Here is a 20,960-nt window from a genome sequence, read left to right as displayed (position 1 = left end):
AACTGACAGAGATTAAATATACTTTATTACACACCATGTTTGACAGACCATCCAAAGATGTTCTTTACAATTTATTTCCTTGGTCCAGTACCACATTATTCTTACTGTCTAAGTCATTACTGTCATAGGAAAAGCTTCCTATTAACAGTTCTGTATGTGCAGGAGCTATTGCTCTGCCATGTGAATGTGAGATGCAGAAGGACTTATTCATGTGCATCAGTACAAAACTGAATGAAGTAGCACTGACTGCAGGTAAAACATATTTCACTTGGTAACTGTCCAGGTGACAGCTCTCTTGTATTGGCAATAATGTCCCTTCTGTTTAACATAGTCCAAGTATTAGACTCCAGGAGTATTTGTGCAAGAAGTTCCACTCAGCTCAGTGGTGCTATATATGTGCACACATAGGTATGCACATGCATCAAATTTTTTAAAAGTCTGGATGTACAACGTAAAGTTTACTGAAAATTAATACAAGGCACCAATGCTGATCAGTATGGAAAAGCCGTGGGGAGCTTCACAGCAACACAAATGAGTTCTGTAAGAAAATTTAACATCCCTAGCACTCGGGGGAAGGGGGAAAAGAAATCTTACTGATGAATTTTTGGTAAGTAACAGATGGCATTATGAAACAGGGATAATTCCCTAGTAAAGGACTCGGTTTAAAACTATCACAGAAATGTAGTAATTCTCTACAGAATTCTGTCAGATTCAGGATTGAGCGCTTGTAGAAAGTCATCTTTATTTCAGTCTCTTCCCCAAATGGAAAAAAAAAAATTAAATCCCTGAGTCATAGCTCAAGATTCATAAATACAGGATTTAAAGGAGACCATTATATGACTCCAGGAGACTGCAAAGTATCAAAGCTATTTGCTTAGAGTAAGTGACAGCATTAGCCCAGCCAGGCATTTTTAGTATCTCAAATGACATTTTATACAGATGCTCTTTTCCATCTAACTAACAGCATGGTTTCACCAGTTGTCACCATAAAAAAAAAAATCTAAATGGCAAAACTAAAATTGAACTACAGCTTTTTCAGTATGGAAAAAGCAAAACAAACATCTGCTGTGCTTTCTGCCTCACTGGTTAATGTGTTAAGCTAGACAATGTAAAAAACCACTACTTTATAGCACTGCTATATTATTATTCATGTCTCTAAGTCATCAAAACTAAACATCAATGTACAGGACCATGACTGAATCACACACAACACCCTCTCATAACACTGTTAAAAAACCTAGGCTGAAAGCAGCCTTTTTCTGGTTTGAAACTCGAGGCTGGCCTTAGCCATAAAACTCAAGACCATTTAAGATCTCTTTAGATCATGAATGTCTATATCACACTTACCTCAATAAGGTAAAGTACTTCACTGCATTCCCTAGGAAAAGTAATTTTATAAAAAGTAATTACTACAATGAAGTGGGTATAAATTTAGAGTCTTGAAACTATTTTGTCATTAACATTGCCATTAACATTGCCTACATCACACAAGTCTTCCAGGGGGAAAAAAAAAAAAAACAAATTAAAAAGCGAAAGAAGCTAAACATCTATCAAGCAAATATGCCAAAGTTGTCAGACACACACAGAGCTCTAAGCACATTTACATAGACATACAACATTCTCAACAGCTGATTTACTGTGAAAGCAGGTGCCAAAACCCCAACACAGAAGAACAACAAACAACACAACCACCCAGCTTCCAGCTGGGAACAAGTCCCAGCCTACTTCCCCAGGCCCAATCCAACTAAAACTCAGCTCAAATTCTCCCTGCTCCTTCATACATGCTCAGGCCTCCACCAAGTTCCACACGGTGTTAGAATTAACTCCAGCTCCATGACAAAAATGAGGTTATTTTGCCTGGGTTACCACTTTGTTTCTGCAAAACATGCTTCTTTCAAGGGCTAACCCAAGCCCAGCAGAGACAAAGTACAGATTCGTAGCAACAGCAAGTCACCTTGCAACCCAATTCAGAGGGTTTCAGCACTGTGGCAGGTCCGTGACAGCCCCTCCAAGACAAGACATCCCAGTTTTCCATTCCAACTCTGCAGAATGCCACACAAAACACAGCAGGATCTATATCAGCACCTTCTGCTCATTTTAGTACCAATGTGTTACTGGAGCAGTAACTGTACATTTAGAAGCACAAATCCTCATCAGGTTTACACACCATAGCAGCAGGACTGGTGGGGAAAAAAAAAAATCTCATGCTCTGATCTTTGTTCCAGCTCTCCCAGGTTGGAGAGCAGCAGCACAGCCTGCAATTGGTAATCGTTTCCTCCCTCATTCACTGCTCAAACACTTCTTCAATGAAAAAAAACACACACTCCCAGAAACTGGAAGTGCCTGCACCAGACACTGTCTAAAGGAAGTACCCTAATTATGCCTATTTTAGGATTTACATTTTAATTTCAGCTTCAAGCTGGGCTCTTCTCAGGGGAAAACCAAGAGCAGCATGGTAAATCCTTCAGGCACATTCCTCCTGCTTTTCTTTCCAAGTTGCTGCTGTGGGGTTTTACACCGGCTGAAGACACCACCAAACACACAGCAAAAGGATATTACAGCCTCTCTGGGTAACACTGTTCCATGTAAGGACTGCCTAACCTGGGGCAGTAGCTTTCAAGAAGAGAGAAGATTTATTTTTCCTCTCAGGAGGATAAAATAAGAAATACCATATCGTCTTTCAGATTCAGAGAGACTAGAAAATGAAAGGACTTACTAAACAACTTGCTCCACTCTTTCAAGACAGAGTTGTTCCATATTGATGGGGCTGCCCCATATCATGTTGGGTATCGTTGGCTTGTCTTCAATAACAGACAAACACTTCCACTGCATAATGCAAGTTAGCTTATCTTTAACAGGGATCTCAGCTGCAGAACCAACCCCGCACTTAGTAGCCTTAAAAACTGAAGTGATATCTACAACACGTTTTTTTAGGTGGATTCTTCAGAACTTACTTCCTTAAATTCACAACAGGCTTTGATATCAACTCTAACAAGTAATTAAATTGATGTTTCAATGGTAAGTGTTTTCAAGTTGTGCTTATTAACATTTTATTATCAAAGTGACAAGAGAGAGACTCTCTGCAATGAAGCTGCTCAAAGAATATACAGGATGAAAGCCAGCAATGATCTTATTATTCCATCAATGTCACCAGAACAAAAGTACTGAACAACCTCTCGCAGGCTCCTGTGGATGCTCCAAAGTGTTTGCAAGGAAGGCAATCCAAGTTTACACAGCCCCTCAACCAGCAAAGTGTCTTCGTTTGTTATTCCCACAATGTGCCTCAAGACCTTCCAAAGCAGGGTGGTGAGCAGGTCAGCACTGCAAGATGGTATCGATCAGTCCTGCATTCAGCAAGAGCTGGGAGCTCTGAGCCACTGACTCACAGAACAACCCCCTCAAGAAGAGGCATCTCCCAGCGCAGCAGTGAGACAGCCAGAGCCTCCCCAGGCACCTCAGCAGTGCCATGGCTCTCACCTGCCGGAGCATGCTGATAACTACTGGGGATGTAGGAGGGAGAGCAGTTTCCTCTTGCTCACTTCTGTGCACCCACACAGGGCCAGCCTGAATTCCTGACACACCACATGCCACCGACTGCTGCTGCTGACTGGACACCAACACAGAAAACACCTGGGTACTGTTCTTCCCAGCTCTCCATTTCCCTGCTGATATTCTCACAATTAAAAACTTTTGAGTTTGCCCTTTCTGGTTTGCTGGCACACTGAAGGGGAAATACAAAACAAAATTAAATGCAAGTAAAACATTCCTGTAAGATACTGAGCCAGGCTTATACAAATCACAGTGCAAACCAAACAATCCTATTTTACTAACAGTCTGAGCAGCCTTTATCTGTCACACACACAAATATTCAGAGGGAGGCACATAACACCAGCTGCCCTCAGGAAGCAGAATAATGCCAGCTCCACATTACTGCCACTGCTCACAACTCTGCTGTCTCCAGCCCACCTGCCACCACCCTGGGCTTTGTGCCTCTGACTGGAGTGCATGGGCTCTTTTGTTGGTCACCTAGAAAAACATCACTCATAGTGAGCCCTAACACTTCAAGTAGCTCTAATTCAGCTTTCAACTCAGTTCTTTGTCCTCTAAAAATAACTCATGTTTAATTGCAACTGGCTACAATTTTCTAATTCTTTGTGACCCCAAACCTCTAAATCTATTACCCAGAGACAGCCAAAGTAATCCTTAATGAAGGTGTGGGTATGATGCAGCATGCTAGGGGCCATCTGGTTGCCAGGTGTTTCCTGGCTTAGCTTTTCTTCACAACACACATCCCTCCTCCTCCCCTAATTCCAAGGAAGACAATTTCTACCTCAGGATAGTCCTTCGTTAAAGACACAGGCGAGGGCTTTATTGCAAACAAGTCAGCTGCAGCACAGCAAAGTTCAGAGCCTTCAACAGAAAGCCTGAAAGGGCTGTTTATTACCATACACACCTCCCTGTGACTACCAGCAAAAGACTATGCCAAGAGTATTTCTAACTGTTAATAGGAAGGGAGCCAAGTGCAACAATTTCACTGTAACCCTATGTCTTGTATTCTTCACTCACAACCAAAAAAAAATAAATTAAAAAAAAAATAATTTTTTTAAGAAAAATACCATTTACAGTAAAAGCATGTAGTTTAAAATGTACTAGGTAAGATTCAGACCGGGGTAATTTGATTTCTTTTAGGGAGCAACACAACCTACCAGGGAGGTTAGATCCTGTGACCTTCATTTTCAAAATGGAGCATTAACTTTTTTCATACCAGTAAAGGCCTTCCAGTTCTCAAACACACATTCCCGCCCCTCCCCTTCACCAGTGCTCTGGAGCAATTTAGAGAGCTGGACTGGTAGAAGGTAATTTTTGTACAGGACTAGCATTGTCCCAGCTCAACTTCCTGAGCTGGCTTCCCACAGGGGCAGGGAAGGACCAGGCACTGCAGGAGCAAACCTGCAGCAGCAGCTGAGCTAAGCATCCCAGACTTCCAAATTGGAAAGCTTCTCCTGATCCCCACTATCATGGTTAGATTTAGTCTGCATAAAGCATTTCATATTTCAGGCTAAAACCAGCAAACGTTTACTTGGGCACCTGCAGTAGTCAGTTCTCAGGAATGGTTTCAGACTGGTTATGTACAAGTACCACGGTCGGTGAACATGCACAGAAAAATTGTCTCAATATTTCCACAGGGCAGGGAAAACTCGTTTTTCCTACAGTAAAGAGAAAAGCCCTGGTGACTCCTTCCAGTGTATGGAGAGCAGGTCTGTGCTGGGGAGTTCCATAGAGCCAGGTTTGATGCTCCTGCTGTCCTTGGGAATTAGCAGGTTAAGAAATGGAAATGACTGCTGCTTAGCTGATACACAGGGCAAAAATGCAGAGTAGCTGCCCTGCCAGCCTGGAACCTGCTTTGCTGGGCTTGGCACCCAAGTACCCTGCAGAGGAGCTGCCCCAGCAGCCCTTGGCACCCTAAGCCTGAACTGTCTATGGGGATATGTCAGGCCCTGATCAACTTATTGGTGGATACAGAGAAGATCATTTTGCAAAGACAAGGCTGAAATTTGCCCAGAAAATCCCAACAGGAATCATTTCCAAGCCAAGAAGCACTGTTCCAGTTCTGCTATGGATCAGGAACTAAGCAAACAGGACAAGCCAAAACCAAAACCAGCAGCACACCTGTGATGAACATGCCAGAGGCTCTCACCATTAGCCCAGAGCCCCACCAGCTCACATGCACTGTCCATCCCACAGCTGTCCTACCCACAATCCCAAACTTCTGTAAGCTCCTCAGAAAACTAGCAACATTTCACTTCAAAACAAAGTCCAGCAGAAGAATATCCCATGGTTATTCTTCCATACTTTCATCTATATAGTGAGTTTCTTAGTTCTGCCCAGAGCTATGCTTCAATACAAAATGAGTGACTAAACCGGAAAACAACAAATAAAAATAGAAAAATACTCAAATGCAGCCAGACCTACAGTGGAAGGGAAAATTGCCCAGGACCACTGCCAGTTGTGAAGGGTTTTCAAGTTCAGCTGCAGAGTAAATCCATCATGGAAAGGGAAATATTAACAAGGGACTAGAGATATAGAACCTTTATTCTTGAGGCACACTTGCTTGTTCATTTGACTATTCGCATATTTTAATATCTTTTAAGATGCAAGTTTCTGCTAGAAATTATTTCCACAAGCCTCGAAACATTCTTCAAAGAGCTACTCATCTGCTTAGTGACAGAGGCATGGGGCAGGGCTTGTTTACTAATCTAGGAGGATTATACTCCAATCTGGATCAAGCCTTGCCTGAAGGTAAGGGCAGTAGAGCAAACAATAAATACACCACTTTCCAACTGCAAAGGCATGAGGGGAACAAAATCCTAAAGAAAGTTATGTCATGCTTGGATCTGGAAAAGAGGTGAATATAAGGAGATAGCAGCTTCTTTATATCTATTGTTCAACAGCTGCTGGAAATCCTGGACAGATAAATTTTATTTCTACTGTTCTGTCAGCTCTTAAACCTACCAGTTACAGCTAAAACAAGTCTACACAGCTAATTTTTCAAATGAAAACATAACACATGCCTCTGACCTCTTTTTTTTTGCCTTTTTAATGCATTCAGACATCACTCCCTCACTGGAGGAAAACTCATTTTTCACTTATCTTCCCTCTCCTTCAGATGAGCATCAAAAGATACCAAAACATTGCCAGAGACAACACAAAAACACATTGCAGGTAAAATACTCATTCTCTCACTCATCCCAAGACACAAATAAATCACTTACTCGATTGCAAACTGGAATAAGCAGCGTCACTGAGACTGATCTTGCAATAACTTAAAATACAGAAGAAAATTCCACGCTCTCCTCAGCAAAAATTTACAACTTCTATCAGTATATAAAGCAAATTAGAAACAAAAGTAACTCAAGTTTTTCAAGTGACTGAAACCTCAGACCCAAAATTCACCTGAGAATGGCAGGGAAGTGAGGGCAAAACAAATCACCTGGTGCTGCCTACAGAGGGATTCCAGAGTAACACCCCATGATGCCAACTCTGCAATACCACATCTTCAAGGAAATACTTCTTTCTGAACCTAACAGAAGACATGGCTTCACATCCTAAAGTATGGAAAACACTAGGTTTGCCCAATATTTTTTTCCAAGCACTTACTCCCTCCTCCTGCTTGCAGTAGGTGGTAAAAGAATTTATTCATAAAACACTTAAAGTAACTTGTTCACACTTTAAGTACAGCTTGCACATTCACCACATTGCTCTGGCCCCATCACCGGAACAAAACTGAAAATCCATGACCCTACCCAAAAAAGGTGAATCTGCCTTAAAACAGCCAGTACCATTTTTCTCTGCTGGCTCAGAAAGGTACACACCTTCCAACAATTACATCTTTAAAAAAAATTAATTAATTACAATCAAGGACTACTCTCTCATAGCAGTGTACGTACCCATTTGTGCTACATGACAACAAGCAGAATCAAGTTCATTAAGAGATTTCAAAGCAAAGCATAAGGCATTGTTTCAGCAGGTATTACTCAGCAGGTCTCAAAGCCTGAGCTCGATATGAGGGCTTCAAAGTCAACTTGGTCCAGAAGAACCAAAGAGCAGAAAATCCCCATAACTGCAGCTGCCACCCAACACTGGCAGCACTTGCACAAGTCACACCCACCCAAAAGTCAGTCTCTAAAAGGACTCACAGGCTGCCGAGGGGGCTGGTGGGAAAGGCTTGATAACTGCACCTGCTGGTAATTAGAGGTAATAATTACCTCTAGTAATTACTGACCAGCAGGTCAGTGCTGGTGCCCTGATACCAACATTACCACCTACACAAACACACAACCATTCCAACAGCTGAAAATGTGTTACTAACTTTTGACTGCTTCTAATCATGAATTAAAACTTTGCAACATATTATTAATTCCATTTATTGATAACAGTGATGCTGCAAGTGTATAGTGGACCGAGACAAGTGAAGGCAAAAAAATAAAGAAACCTAACTGAATTCAGCTTTTTTTGCCCACAGAAACAGTTTTGTACTAGAGGTCATTCTAAATGAATGCAATCTGGCTACACCTATTTTTTTTTTCCAAATGCATTCCACAAGAAAGTTCTCAACTACATATATTGAAAGGTACATTTACGGGTATTTTTAATACTGCATTCAAAATACTGACAGTGTGTTAAGCAACACTAGTAGCATGCCATTTAAATTAGCTCAACTAAAGGACTGCAAGTATTATCTATAAATCACTGCTGCTAATTCTGGCAAACTGTGGAATATAAAATTATAAATATGAATTTGTCATATTACAAAATGCCTTTTACTTATTAGACATAAATTTATTATATGCTCTAACAGATAGCACTGGCTAATACAAAATGCTTAGATTCAATATTTTGCTAAGTCTTATTCAGAAGCCCAACCAGCTCTCTATACCCTGAAAAGCTTAACTTTGCAGAACAACATGAAATGAAAGTTCTTAATTTACCACACTCTATCCCTAGCTCTTTGGAATGGATCAAGTTATTAACTGTTCCCCCTCCCACACGGAGAGGTTTGTTTGCTTTTCCTTTTTTTTTTTTTTTTAATTACTCTCCCGTATTTGCCAACTTTCCCTTTACTACTTCAGGAAATTCCCATATTTTATCTCCCTAAGACAAAAGAAATAAACAGTTTCCTTCCTCCTGATTTATTTGTTTCTTCATCATTTTACAGGGGGAGATTTTTTTTTATGGGACATCAAATTAATCCTTACAAAATTAGACAGACGATGGGGACAAAAAACTACCTTGCCACCTTCCTTCCAGGCACACTTAGCCACAACCTTAAATGCCAGGTCTGATCTGGACTCCTGGCAACACAGACACTGACTCCCAGGTGCTTTCTGAGCATTCTGACAGCCTGTGAAGAGCATCCTTTGGCCCAAACTCTGCTCTGACTGAATCAGTGCAAATCAGTAATGACTGATACAAATCTGGAGGAGCTGACTCTTATTTCAGAAAACTCCCTCCCATTCCTGTGGCTGTTTCCCCATGCCACATATTTTCTAATATGGATGCGGGGGAGCACTGAAGGAGGGTAGGGTAATTCTGCAGGTAAGGAAGCAGCTCAGGGCCATCACACCTGGCTTCATCTCTGATTCCCTCTCACCCCAAGCTACAGGTTGACAAGCGTGATGGGATATGAATGACCGATCACCCAGACCACTCCTTGAGCAAGGTCCATTCTCCTCCTTTGCAAATCATTCAACTTCCACCTCTGCATCTCTCTTTTTGAGATCCTGGATTTCTTTCCTCTGCCTTCTGGAACATTTGTTAATTGCTAGGGAAATAAAAGCTAGTATTGCCTTCAGCACACTCAAGGGAAGCAATGCCCTGCGACACAAGCTCCAAACAGCAGCCTAGCACCTTGAAAAGCACATCAGGCACCAGCAGACAGGGATTTGTCAGTGAGAGGCACCCTGCACGTGGACCTACAGCTGCTGGTCATCAAGCCACAGTCACAGAAGTTCAAACAAAGGTAGCAGCTCTGCTGTCTGAGCGATATCACATAGCTAGAAGAGGAAGAGATGCCCAAGCATACCTTACCAGATCACATGGAAGCAGCTGCAAGAACAGGGCAGGGCCTTCAAAAAGGCTGTGGGGTCTCTTGGTCCAACAATCAGCCAGGGAACAGTGAAAACATGTTAACATTAGCAAGTGTTAGCTGTTGGCACTGGGAGCCATCACATTGCAGCGCTGAGGCTCAGGTCTGGCCAAAGTCCCCGTGAGAGAATCAGATCTTTCTGCTCAGACCCGGCGGTCACAGAAACGCTGCTGTGGAAAACAGTAACTTGGCACAAAAGAGCTGGTTAGCTAAAACAAGCCAACCAGACTTCCAGCCAACCAAAACTCAAATCCAGACCTGAACCCTCCCTAAAGTCAAAGGATTTTGAACACGTGCTTTCAGCCTATTCCACAGCAGACACAGACAAGAGGTTTCGCTCGCAGTTGCCCTCAGTCTCTGAGCCTTCCCAGAGATATGGGTGTCCTTACACTTTACTGAGCCTTCCCAGAGATATGGGTGTCCTTACACTCTACTGAGCCTTCCCAGAGATATGGGTGTCCTTACACTTTACTGCACCTTGCAATTGCCTGCACTGGCTTACCTTCTACACAAAACGAGGAGAACAAGAAGAACTGTAGCTAAAACCTAGCCGGGGTTCCTCCAGGCACAGCCTGGAGGCACAGGGTACCCCGTGGTTGTAGGGAAGAAGGCCAATCAATCTGCACTCACAGCTGGCAGAGAGGTTTCTGGCCCAGCAGTGAAGCACCCAGGCCACTTCTGAATGTCCACAGCACTTTCTACTGTTCATCTCTGGTTTAAATTTGGACCAAGGCCAGAGTTTTTGAAAGCATATCCCTAACTCTGGTCAGAACCTTTATAATATTCCTACTCTATGTTCTCTTTTTGAGGTAGTATTTCCTGACTTTGCTCATCCAAGAGCAGAACCTCAGGAAAAGTGGCAAGTTTTGCACATGGAAGCAGCTCTTCTAACAGATAATCTATATCCCTCAACATAGAACTGACTGCTCCTAGTTTCAAACAAGAAACCAGCCCCTATCATTCTCTCCAGAAAATAAAGTGGACACACAGGGTTAATTGAATCAATAGGTCCTATAATTAAATGTTGCCAAGTTAGCTGATATGATTGGACTACTGGGTTTGGTTTGTTTGGGAGTTTTTTGTGTTGTTTATCCAGAGGCTGCATACACTTCAAATACAGCTAATTTTGCAAACGGCTATTGAAATTTAGTTTAAAACGTCCTCATGGGACAAAATGACAAGTTTCACAAAGAGAAAAGCAACTTTTCATAGACTCAACTCAGTGGAAGCTACTGTGATCTAAGTGCATGACAGCTATTGGAAGTACGAACAGAAACAAGTCTTCCTACTTCTTGCTGGGGGCTTGACCAACACAACAGGAGAAATATTCCTCAAATCCCCAGACCCACGAGTGCCAAAAGTAAATGAAGGAGCAGAATTTGCTAGAGGGACTTAATTCTACCTAAAAATCCATAACTTAAGAATTCACAGGTATGAACTGATTATTTCCCTAATGGGAAAAAGTACCCCAGATTTTCAATGATCAGAAAACAGATCTGAAAGTGGCATTGTCTTTTTCCTGATGGTGCAAGTCAGGTGCAGATTCAAGGAATTCAACATAGTTATACCGATTTTCTCCACTTAACACTGCTGGTCCTAATGGGCCATTGTCACCCTTGTACCATATGGACATACAGATACATACATATTTTATCGGGAAGATGGACAACATGTCCAAAAATAAACAAACACTCATTACACCACAGAAAGTTAGAAAAACAACACATTTAAATAACACTAAAAGATAAACAGTATATCATAACATTGGTCAAGCCTATAAACTAGCACTATCTTACAGATTACAGAAAACAAAGAGATCCAGTAAATTTTTATATTGTTGAGGTTGCCCAGGCCACACCTTTTCACAGTAATTCCTTTCAAACTGGCACTTTAACCAAGATGCAGAATACTGAGTATAAACACCGACACTCTGGAGCTGTTGTCTCCTTATCACTCCCGTCAGCTCCTCAGACAAAAGAACAAAGATCAGTCTCATCTGCAAGCCTGCTGCAGGGAAAAACAGCAATGAGTGTAAAACCATAAGGAGCAAAGGAGCAACAGCATTAGCTCATCTTTTCTCCTTAATACAACAGCAAACAATTAGTGTTAAAGTAAAATGGGTCAATCAAGACCTCAAATCTTCTTAACAGCTAGTACAGTAACCCATGTGGCCACAGAAATCCAAATTAACCCCATGGATACCTCAGTTCTTTCCTCCAATACCTAGAAAGCAATTACAAGTGTCACACTGAATCTCTTTCTAGAACACTCTCATATAGTTTAGTAGCATAACCTGTGATTAAACCTACCCATGAAATAAAAGCTTTTTCCTCTACTGAAGCAGATGGCTTAAACCACCTCTGTTTTCCACCACCAATCCTCTAAATCAGCTCCACCCTATGGAAATCAGTCTCGTGCTGTTTTTTTTCTTATTAGCTGAGATGCAGTACAGAACTGCTGCTAACAAGCACACTTGTATATGAAGCAAAAGAACAGAAGAAAAAGCACCTGCCCTAAGGATGCCAAAGATGTCAAGACCCGCCCTTCTTGTGCCTTAGCATGTGCATGTGTGTTTGGGGAGGGAAAAGCCACAGTATGATTTCACAGAACGTTGTTCATTTCCATGCTTAGTCTAGAAGTATTTGGCATCACTAAATATCATCAAGGGTTTTCCACCACTGAGCCCACATACCCTCTCTTTCTCTTTCCAGCAAAACACTCCCTTTTCGGTAAAAACATGCTTGACTTCTAAACATGCTTAAGGCTGACTTTCAAGGGCAATTAAGCATGTGTTTGAACAACTGAATAAATCCAGATGGACCAAAACAAGCATCCTTGAGTCTTAGGAACAATTCTATATATCAGCACATGCATTCATCAAATACACATATTGGCTTTAAGGTAGCACAGAAACAAAATATGTAGGTGACCACCAGGTCAGATAATTCAGTTCAGAAACGACCTTGTAAAGTCGCCTAGGAGCCCTATTACACCCTTCCAAATTTCTGGCCATTATTCATGTGCCTGTTAACTGCAACAGTCCCTGATCCCTTCCTAGGTAAGGCTTCAGTTCAGCTACAAGTGTCCTGCAGACAGGAATTCCTCTTTGGGAACACCAATAAAGCCAAGGGGTGTTTTTTTGTTCTTTGGCTGTGAGCCAGAGGTTTTACCAGATCAGGTCTCAGCATAGCCACTGCCTGGTCTATAAGCAAAACTCCTGTAAGGAACTCGGGCCTTTGGACCGACCCACAATTTATAGAAAAATACTACTATCGGAGCTTTTTTTTTTCCTTTCTTAAGCTAATTGTAATTTGTCCGCCACGGCAGATCAGATTTCAGATCTCACAGATCCTGCAGCTGCATTTCAAGCTCTGTCAGTATCTTGCGACTTTGCAGAAATGTTTGTAATCAAGAGGTGACTTTTGAAAGCCATCATCGTAAAGTCCTCACATCCCAAATTCCTTCTGAGTTCTTCCTCTTCCAACCACTTTAAGAAAACAAACCTATCTCCAACACGTGTATGACATGCCACACTGGGGGGTGATATCTGAAACAGCCCAGCAGTCTGCAATAGGCCACCCCCTTCAACCCCCCCCATTTCTGTGTTTCGGTATTTCTAGCAACTTCTACAGCTCAAGCAGCTCTTAAGTAAGCACAGTGCCAGTGCTAGATGGACCAGAGCCCACTGGTGTCAGCACATACAGCAAATGTTTCCTCTGTGAATCCAGGTATATGGCATAGTAAGTGGTAACATGACACAGGCTGAAAGGAAAGGTACGCTCCTGGAAAAACAGCCAGCAAGAAGGGAATTCTTAACCCACAGACTGCAGCAATTCATTTAGGGACTGCTGGGATCAGATCGCTTGTGCCTAGGTGCAGCACCTCAGGGGTCATTCAATTACAACAATTACAACAATTTCTGTATTGCCCCAACATATTAAAGAGCACAGCTAAGTGGGCATGACATAACACACGGTAACAATTACATCAGATCTCTAAATCGAGGGTGCAAATGCCGCTTTATATAACAATCTGCATTATAAGCACAATGAACTGCCCTCCGGTGTGCTAAAACTCTCCACAGAAGAACAGCAACTTTTTATTCTCAGGATGACAGCACTTTGGCGTCTCTCAAACACCCACAGGCAATGCACAATATATGTGCAACAAACTGAAAGTTTCATTAACCAAATCCTGACCCTTGATGAGATAAGAAAAAATGAGAAGAGACAGAACTTAGGGCACCATGCTCCACTGCTGAGATCACCCCTCCCCGCAGAGCCAGGGCTCACCTGCGTGTCTCACTTCCATGCTGACTGGTCTCACTAAGCCATGGAGGTTATTTTCAGTGTGTTACTTTAGCTCATCTGCAAATGCCTGAGCTCCAGGAGACTGGTACCACATTAAGACGGGGGTCTTGCTCACTGCTGAGTGCAGCATCAGTGCTTTGCAAAGGGGCAAAATGAAATACTCAGTGAGGAATTCAGTGGTTCCCAGATCGAGGTGCTACAGGGGCGAGTTTGGGCTCCATTTTACGTATCACACTTTCAGAACATGAGCAGCTGAAACGAAGACCCATCCACAAACTTAACTGGACTATCTCTACACTAACTGAAGAGAGTTTTTAGCACGCTCAGGGAAGGTGCCCATTCTCTCATTCTAAGTGATCTATGAAGTAATGGCAGGGGTAACTTCACTAGGCCATGCCCTCTCAGCACATTCTCTTCTCAGGCAAGGGCTGAGATGCTGTGATCACGTCATCCAGTCAGGAGGGAAGAAAGAGGAGCTATAGAAAATAAATACAGTCTGCAGCTGAACCTCTTCTTGGGTGCATTGGCTACAAGATCTGCAGTCTAGACATCCCTGCAAGTCTAAACCAGCACAGGTGAAAAGAAACAGATTCTTTCACAGAGAGAAAACAAAGGTTTGTGGAGCAAATGGGAAGAACCAGAACAGAAAGGATACGTGCTTCAATCCTGCAAGGAAGAATGCTTCAGAAAACAAAAGGGACAGGTCTCCCAAACCACAAGCAGCCCAAATGCTGGACAGCAAGGCATTTTTTGAGAAAGGATGGAGCATGATTTATTGGTATCAACCACAACGACATGACAGATTATGGAAAGGGATGCTGGAGACCTAGAATAAGTAAGACTTACAACATATGTATGTATACACCCTACCCTAATGCATGACTCTATGTTAATGCCCACTTACATGTGAAAGCCACCTACTTCGTCTCAGAAAGAATCTTACATGAAAACCGACCAACAAAACAAAAGAATATCTTTATTCAGAGGAGAACTGAAAATTCCTGCACGGGGAAGTTAACCGTGCCGGTATCTTACAGAGGGAGAGCAACTCTCCCGGCACACCCCCTTCTTTCCCGAAGGTGCTCCACACAGCACATCCTATCCGAGGGGCAAGTCGCAGTGAGTGCCTCACACAGCGCGCTGGGCACACCGAGCTGGGTCGGCACATACTCGCGGCTCCTACCTGCAGCGGGGCACGGTTTATATCATTTTCTTATATAAAAAGGCTTTGTTCGCCGCCGGCCTCCCGTGCGCGGCTGCTCCCTCGCCGGATCTGCGGCCGATGCGTTCAACACAGGGAATCTTTTTTTCTTTCAGGGTCGGCTTTTTCCCCCCCCCTCCCCGGTGCAAATTAACAGCGCTTGGAGCCCTCGCACCCTCTCGCCTCACACAACGCTCTTTGTTCAGCCGCGCAGATCCCCTTAGAGGAGCTTAGGGGTGGGGGCAGGAGAGGACAGAGAGTCACATCCTCCGAAGGGCTTTTACAGTCTGGAGATGCTCAGAGCCCTCGGGGGCAGCAGCCCCCACGAAGGTGAAACGGGCGTTACCGGGGGCTTTTGTCCCTCCCATCACCTCGGGCAGGTCGGGCGGGGGCGACCCGCGGCGAACTCCTGCGCGGGACCGCAGAGGGGGCTGAGGGGCCGGAGGGCTGAGGGAAGGAGGGAGGGAGGGGGGGCGCGCGCGGGGCCTGGGCGGCGCGAGCCCCCCGAGCAGGGCTCGCGATGGCCACGAGGCGGGAGGCGCGCGCGGCCCCGCGCCCCCCCTGCCCGCGCGTCCTCCCTCCCCCGGCGGGGCTCGGCTCGCTCCTTACCTGAGCGCCGCGGCGGCCGCCGGCACCCACGGGCACAGAGAGGACGCGCCGCCGCCCGCGCAGTGCCGTGCCCTGCCGTGCCGTGCCGTACGCGGCTCAGCCCGACCCGCCCCGCAGCTCCCGGGCTGTCGCGGGACGCGGCCGCCTGCGCGCCGCGCGCCCCCGGCACCGCCCCGCTGCCGCGGCCCCGCCCCGGCCCCGCCGCGCCCGCAGGGCCCCCGCGCCGGCGGGGGTGGTGGAGGGGGAGCGGCCCCTCGCTGCCGCCCCGCCCCGGCCCCTGCATTGCGGAGACACCCAGGCTCCGGGACGCTCAGCCCGCGCCCTGCCCTGCCCCCGGTAGAAAACCAGCCCGAAAGCCCCTTACCTGGTTTCATTTGGGTCTTCCAACGCTGCAAGTCCCAGCTCAGTCTAATTCCTCCTTTTTCTCTGGAGAAAGGGAGCGAATAATGGTGAGATAGGGGGGAAAAAAGGGGTTTATGGCACCTCAGACACTGAGCTGCTGCTTACTTCCACGCTGGTCTTGTAAGGCTGGGCTATCCAGCCATTTCCTGGAATCTGGCAATAAAAGATATCCTATTACTTTGTCACTTACCAGATTCTCGAATGAACTTTCTTCCTCAGCCCCTCAGAACATCAATTACAGTTTCTGTATTCCAAAGTCATCCCTCCTGCAACGCCACTGATATGATGGGGCTACAGCATTGGCTCATCTCACCTCTTCTAGCCAGTACCACATCGTTTCAGTTCCCTGTGCTGGAGATGAAAGAGTAAAATGGTGCTTTCTTACTTCTTCTATTTCCTAAACAAATTAGTCTGTTGGGTTTGTTTAAAATGCATGTTCAAAAAGCCAGTCTATCAGAATCTTAACCAGCAATTCCAAGTATCTCATGCCTGTATTAACCTAAAAAAATGTTTTGAAACAAAGGGGATCCAGTAAAGACAAATATTGCTATTTTTCTTTATATTTGGGCCATAAGTGTTTGACTGGTCAAAACAGATCCGGGATAGCCAAGATCTCACCCTTGCTTCTGTTTCTTCATACAGAGATGGCCATCCCTCAACAACTACTACATTGGATTATATTCCGCATTAATGGCATGTCAATGTTAATGAAGTGACCAGGGAATGCCAAATTATTTTAATTATTTTTATGTATTTGTAAATCAGGAAATTTTCGTTATAAGGTCTGAGGCTGTAAGCCAAGGCTACAGACATTTCTTCCAGTCGCTTTCCTGAGACCTTCTCAAGCTCTTTGAGAGAACTTCCTACCACTGCTCTTTTCTTGCATTTCACCTGTAAATCAGTGGTGTGCAAAGGGAGCAGGATCTTGCCAAGGGACAAAGCCATCATATTCCCCTCTGGTTACTCACCACTGGTGATGTATATCCATCTGGAGGAGATGCTGTCAGAGGAAATGGATTTGCTGCAGCCAGTCTTTCTCTCGGGCTGTCAGGAGGAAAGACAGTGGTTCAGGGCATAAGGAACGTGCACCAGTGTCCCCAGCACCCTGAGGATCAGCAGTGCCTTCCCCTTGCTGTTTTCTGTTTGTGCCTCCCCTTGGAGGCCTATGTGTCCATGGAAGGACCTTGATGGATCTCTCCCTGCAAGCCCTTCCTCTCACCATGTAGATAATGTGAATGCAGGCTTACATAAAGCCTAATCAGAAGGAGCCCTGAGAGGGAGTGAGCAGTTGAGTTGATCGAGAAGTTACACTTCATCCAAATGGAAGTTAGATTTATTCAAATCTTATGATATTAAGGGGAAAAAAAAGGAATGGGGGAAACGACAGACAGCTTATACTTTTGTTGGAAACAAATACTGTGATGGGTGTCACGGAAGAGATGAAGAGTTGTCTTAATGGAAAGACACCTGTACAATAAATAGACTGTGCACTGTCCATGTAGATTCCTCGGGATCAGAGAGGTGATGTAACTAACTGGAGAAACGTTCAGAATATTCCATGTGCCATGGAGGAATCAATGCCTCTGGCTCAGCTGCAGTATGGCAGCAGCCTGTCTGTTCAGCAGCAGTCTGCAGAGAGAGAGAGAGAGAGAGAGAGAGAGAGAGAGAAGGCGAGTCTTGGAAGTTAGTCATTCAGTTCCATCTCTACTTTAAACAGTCATCAAAGATGATGAAAAATAAACACAGGGAAAAACAATGTGGCAGTCACCATTTCCCCCGAGATAATTATCTAGTCAAATTACATTATACTTCACATTAAATATTCAACAACAGTGTTGACACTAGACGTTTTTAAGACAGGAAAAATTCTTTTAATTCATGTTAGAGATGTTAAAATGCATGCACGTATTTTTATTAGAAATATTCATGCAGAGATCAAAAAGCATCATCCCACTAAGAGATAGTGAGGAAAGATTTTTTGTACCAAGGAAAAATAGATTTTTACATCACCTCATAAACCATGAGCTTTATAGTAAAGCTTTGACATGCTGAATTATGGATCTCTATACGGAGGTCGAGTAAGTCAAATGCAGAGGATTTTTTGCCTGTCTGCTAAAAGAAAAAGGAATGACATTGCCTATAGCCCTCTTTAGAACAGATTCATTTGAAAATGTGTCTGGAAAATATTGTTTTAAAAGGGATTTGTGTCAATACATATTCTCTTTCTACATAGTTAGAGTAGAAATCTGCCACTTCTCTAACAGTTTATTGAGCTGCAGCAGTGGCAACTTAGGTATTTGGCATCACTTCAGGCTGGGGAAGGAAACATTTAATTTCTCAAAAACGCAGTGACTCAAGCCTTGGTGCCAATGTCACAACATTAGCTGAGCAAACAGAGCAGTCAAGGCAAAGTCAGCTCTTATTTATTGATGATGGGAAGAGCTGCAAGCACCAGTGTGCATGATGAAACAAAGCAAAGTATGGCTACAGCCCCTTTGCACACTTTTCCCACTGCCATGTTAGCAGTCTGTGGGTATGTTCAACAACTGGTTGAGCAGATTTTTCCCACCTTTCCCCTTGGAAAAACCTAGGCTAAGGTGACCAGGAAAGGCAGCGCTCCTGCCTCGGCATCGCTGAGTAGTTTCCGTGGTGCGGAAAACTTCAGGGTCCCTCTAGTGCCCAAAGGAGGCAATGGGGAAGAAAGGTGAACTGAAAAGTGCCTTCAAATGGTTATCAACCACTAAGCAAAGCAAAAGCTTCCACTGAAAATAATATGCACTTATCCCTGGCTTTGCATCACGAACTACGCTCAATTTTTTTTTCTGTTTAAGACAAGAAACTCAACTGTATCTCATCAGCTCATTTCCAGTAACATTTCCATGTAAAAGCCTTCTTTTTTCTGCCTCTCTCCCATTTGATTACATTTACCTGTCAAAGATTATTTGAAGATATTACCTATTTGTAAATGTAAATGCCTCAGCTTGCTACAGGAAAGCTTTAAGCAAAGCTGAGACCTGGCCCAGTGGAAGAACTTGTACCAGAGCTGCCTTTGTAGATTTAGTTATCTTTGGTCTTTTTGTCCAAGAGACTCTAGGTACCCATATGAATTATGATGGCAGAATTAGATTCAGGGAGCTACACTCTAATTTGCTAAATGCTTTTGATGTCAAAAGCCAGTCTCTGCATGAGAAGTAGAATAATTTGAAAGCAGAGAGAGGGTACAAAATACTTGTGCCACCAGCTCTTAGGGATACAAGGAGACTAGAATTCCAGTAGAGAATGTACTCCAGGGATTGTCTTCATTTTTCACTGCTGCACTTGAAAGTAAAGGACAATGTGCCAGGGTGAAAAATGGATGGTGGAATTCCCTTACATAGTTCATGGTTATGTGCAGAGCCTCTTCCCCTGGCATTTACCTAACCCAGGTATGTTTTCCTCTTGGCTCTTGAGGCTCTGTGACACCTTGGTTGTGGGGATGATTCCTTTGCTGAAGAGGAGAAAGCTGGATGTCAGGCTTGTCACCTAAGAGACATCTCACAGGAGGAATCGTAAATGTACTCAAAAGGAAGCAAGAGGAGCATTGATCCCTGCACAATTCAGCTGTAGAGAGTTCTTTACCTAAACCAGTTTTCACTGCTTTAACCCATTTTGTGGGACATAGAACAACATTTCAGCTGTTAAGTTTCCATCTCCCCAAGAAGGAAAAAAAAAAAAAAACAAACTCTAGGAAAATATGTTTTGTTGCTCTTGTTATTTTCTAATTATAACAGAGAATGATGATTCCCAGGAAGTAATAAATGCAAGTTTGAACTTGGGTCGTTTGTTTTGCCCTTTCTAGCATCTCATTACTACAAGCATTGCCTTCTTTATCTCTCTTGAAATTTGTGGGAATAAAACTACTGCACCAGTCAGTCTTATCATGTCTTCTAATGGAAATAAAAGAATGAAAAAAAAAACCAACAAACGAACAAAAAAAAACCCCAACAATTATCTGCAGCCTACTTACAGGATCAAAGAGAAGATGAACGGAACACAAGTTAAGTTTTAAGTCATGAAATCTCCTTACCTATTGCATCTGTAGCGAAACCATAGGAAAAAGCTGCTTTTCAAAATAAATATAATGCATGAGTTACTGAATAGTCAAACTGGACAGAATACAAGAGATGTATTATTTTTGAGATTTAATTTCCTGTTCTAGGGGAAAGTCTGAATTTTTCCAACAGTAGCTACTGAGGATTAAAGACCTTACAACGAATCTATTACGATGCTTGCGTGCTTGCAGAGGGAAGCTCATCAGTGCTCTGATGCACTGATAGCTTGTTTTATTAATGTGGAATTTTGATAAGGCTTTTTAATATGCTCCTCTTGTGTTCAAACATGTAAATGCTACTGCTTTTCCAAGCCTGAAGCTTAAACCATCAGCTGAAAACAGATTAGCTTAATCAAGTTAACATCACAATATGGGGCAACATAGTTCGTCTTGGGTTTGGGCTTTGTATTTCCTTCTGCCTTTCTATGAATAAAACACCAATATTACTTCTTAAGAGAGTGGAAACATTACAGACAGAACGAGGCTGTGGCTGGAGGTTAAACATCAATGTACTTGGCTCTTTCCCATTACCGAACCTCAAACTCAGCCTCACACTCAGCCTTTATGTGAACAACACATGCAGTCGTCCAGTCTAGTTTTGAGAATGGCCTCAACCTGATTGATAAGCACACCCATCACATCTTAGTCAGGTTGAAATACTTCCCTGATTTGAGGAAGATGGCCCTGAATGCCTGAAGAGTT

At 43.6% G+C, this 20,960-nt stretch overlaps 1 protein-coding gene across 30 annotated transcripts in view; it reads right to left on the bottom strand.

Annotated features, from left to right (window-relative positions):
- The window catches only part of MAP2 (microtubule associated protein 2), a 224,041-nt gene extending 206,825 nt beyond the window's left edge, over positions 1–17,216 (bottom strand). For 19 of the 30 annotated variants that reach the window (XM_017829566.1, XM_017829589.1, XM_017829592.1 and 16 more), the window contains exons 1-3: positions 17,137–17,212; positions 16,359–16,519; positions 16,131–16,192 (exon numbers count right to left, since the gene is read on the bottom strand). The gene's annotated coding sequence lies outside the window, so the exon portion shown is untranslated. Of the gene's footprint in view, positions 1–15,139; positions 15,582–15,766; positions 15,847–16,130; positions 16,193–16,358; positions 16,520–17,136 lie in introns of those variants that run through there. The other 11 variants (XM_017829608.1, XM_017829601.1, XM_017829603.1 and 8 more) reach the window with 7 other exon arrangements.
- Between the last annotated feature and the right edge of the window lie 3,744 nt (positions 17,217–20,960).

Source organism: Lepidothrix coronata, unplaced genomic scaffold, assembly GCF_001604755.1.
Source record: "Lepidothrix coronata isolate B3197 unplaced genomic scaffold, Lepidothrix_coronata-1.0 Scaffold165, whole genome shotgun sequence".
Classification (NCBI taxonomy): Eukaryota; Metazoa; Chordata; class Aves; order Passeriformes; family Pipridae; genus Lepidothrix; species Lepidothrix coronata.
The sequence above is the reverse complement of the archived record's forward strand: the minus strand, read 5'-3'. Positions and strand labels throughout refer to the sequence as shown.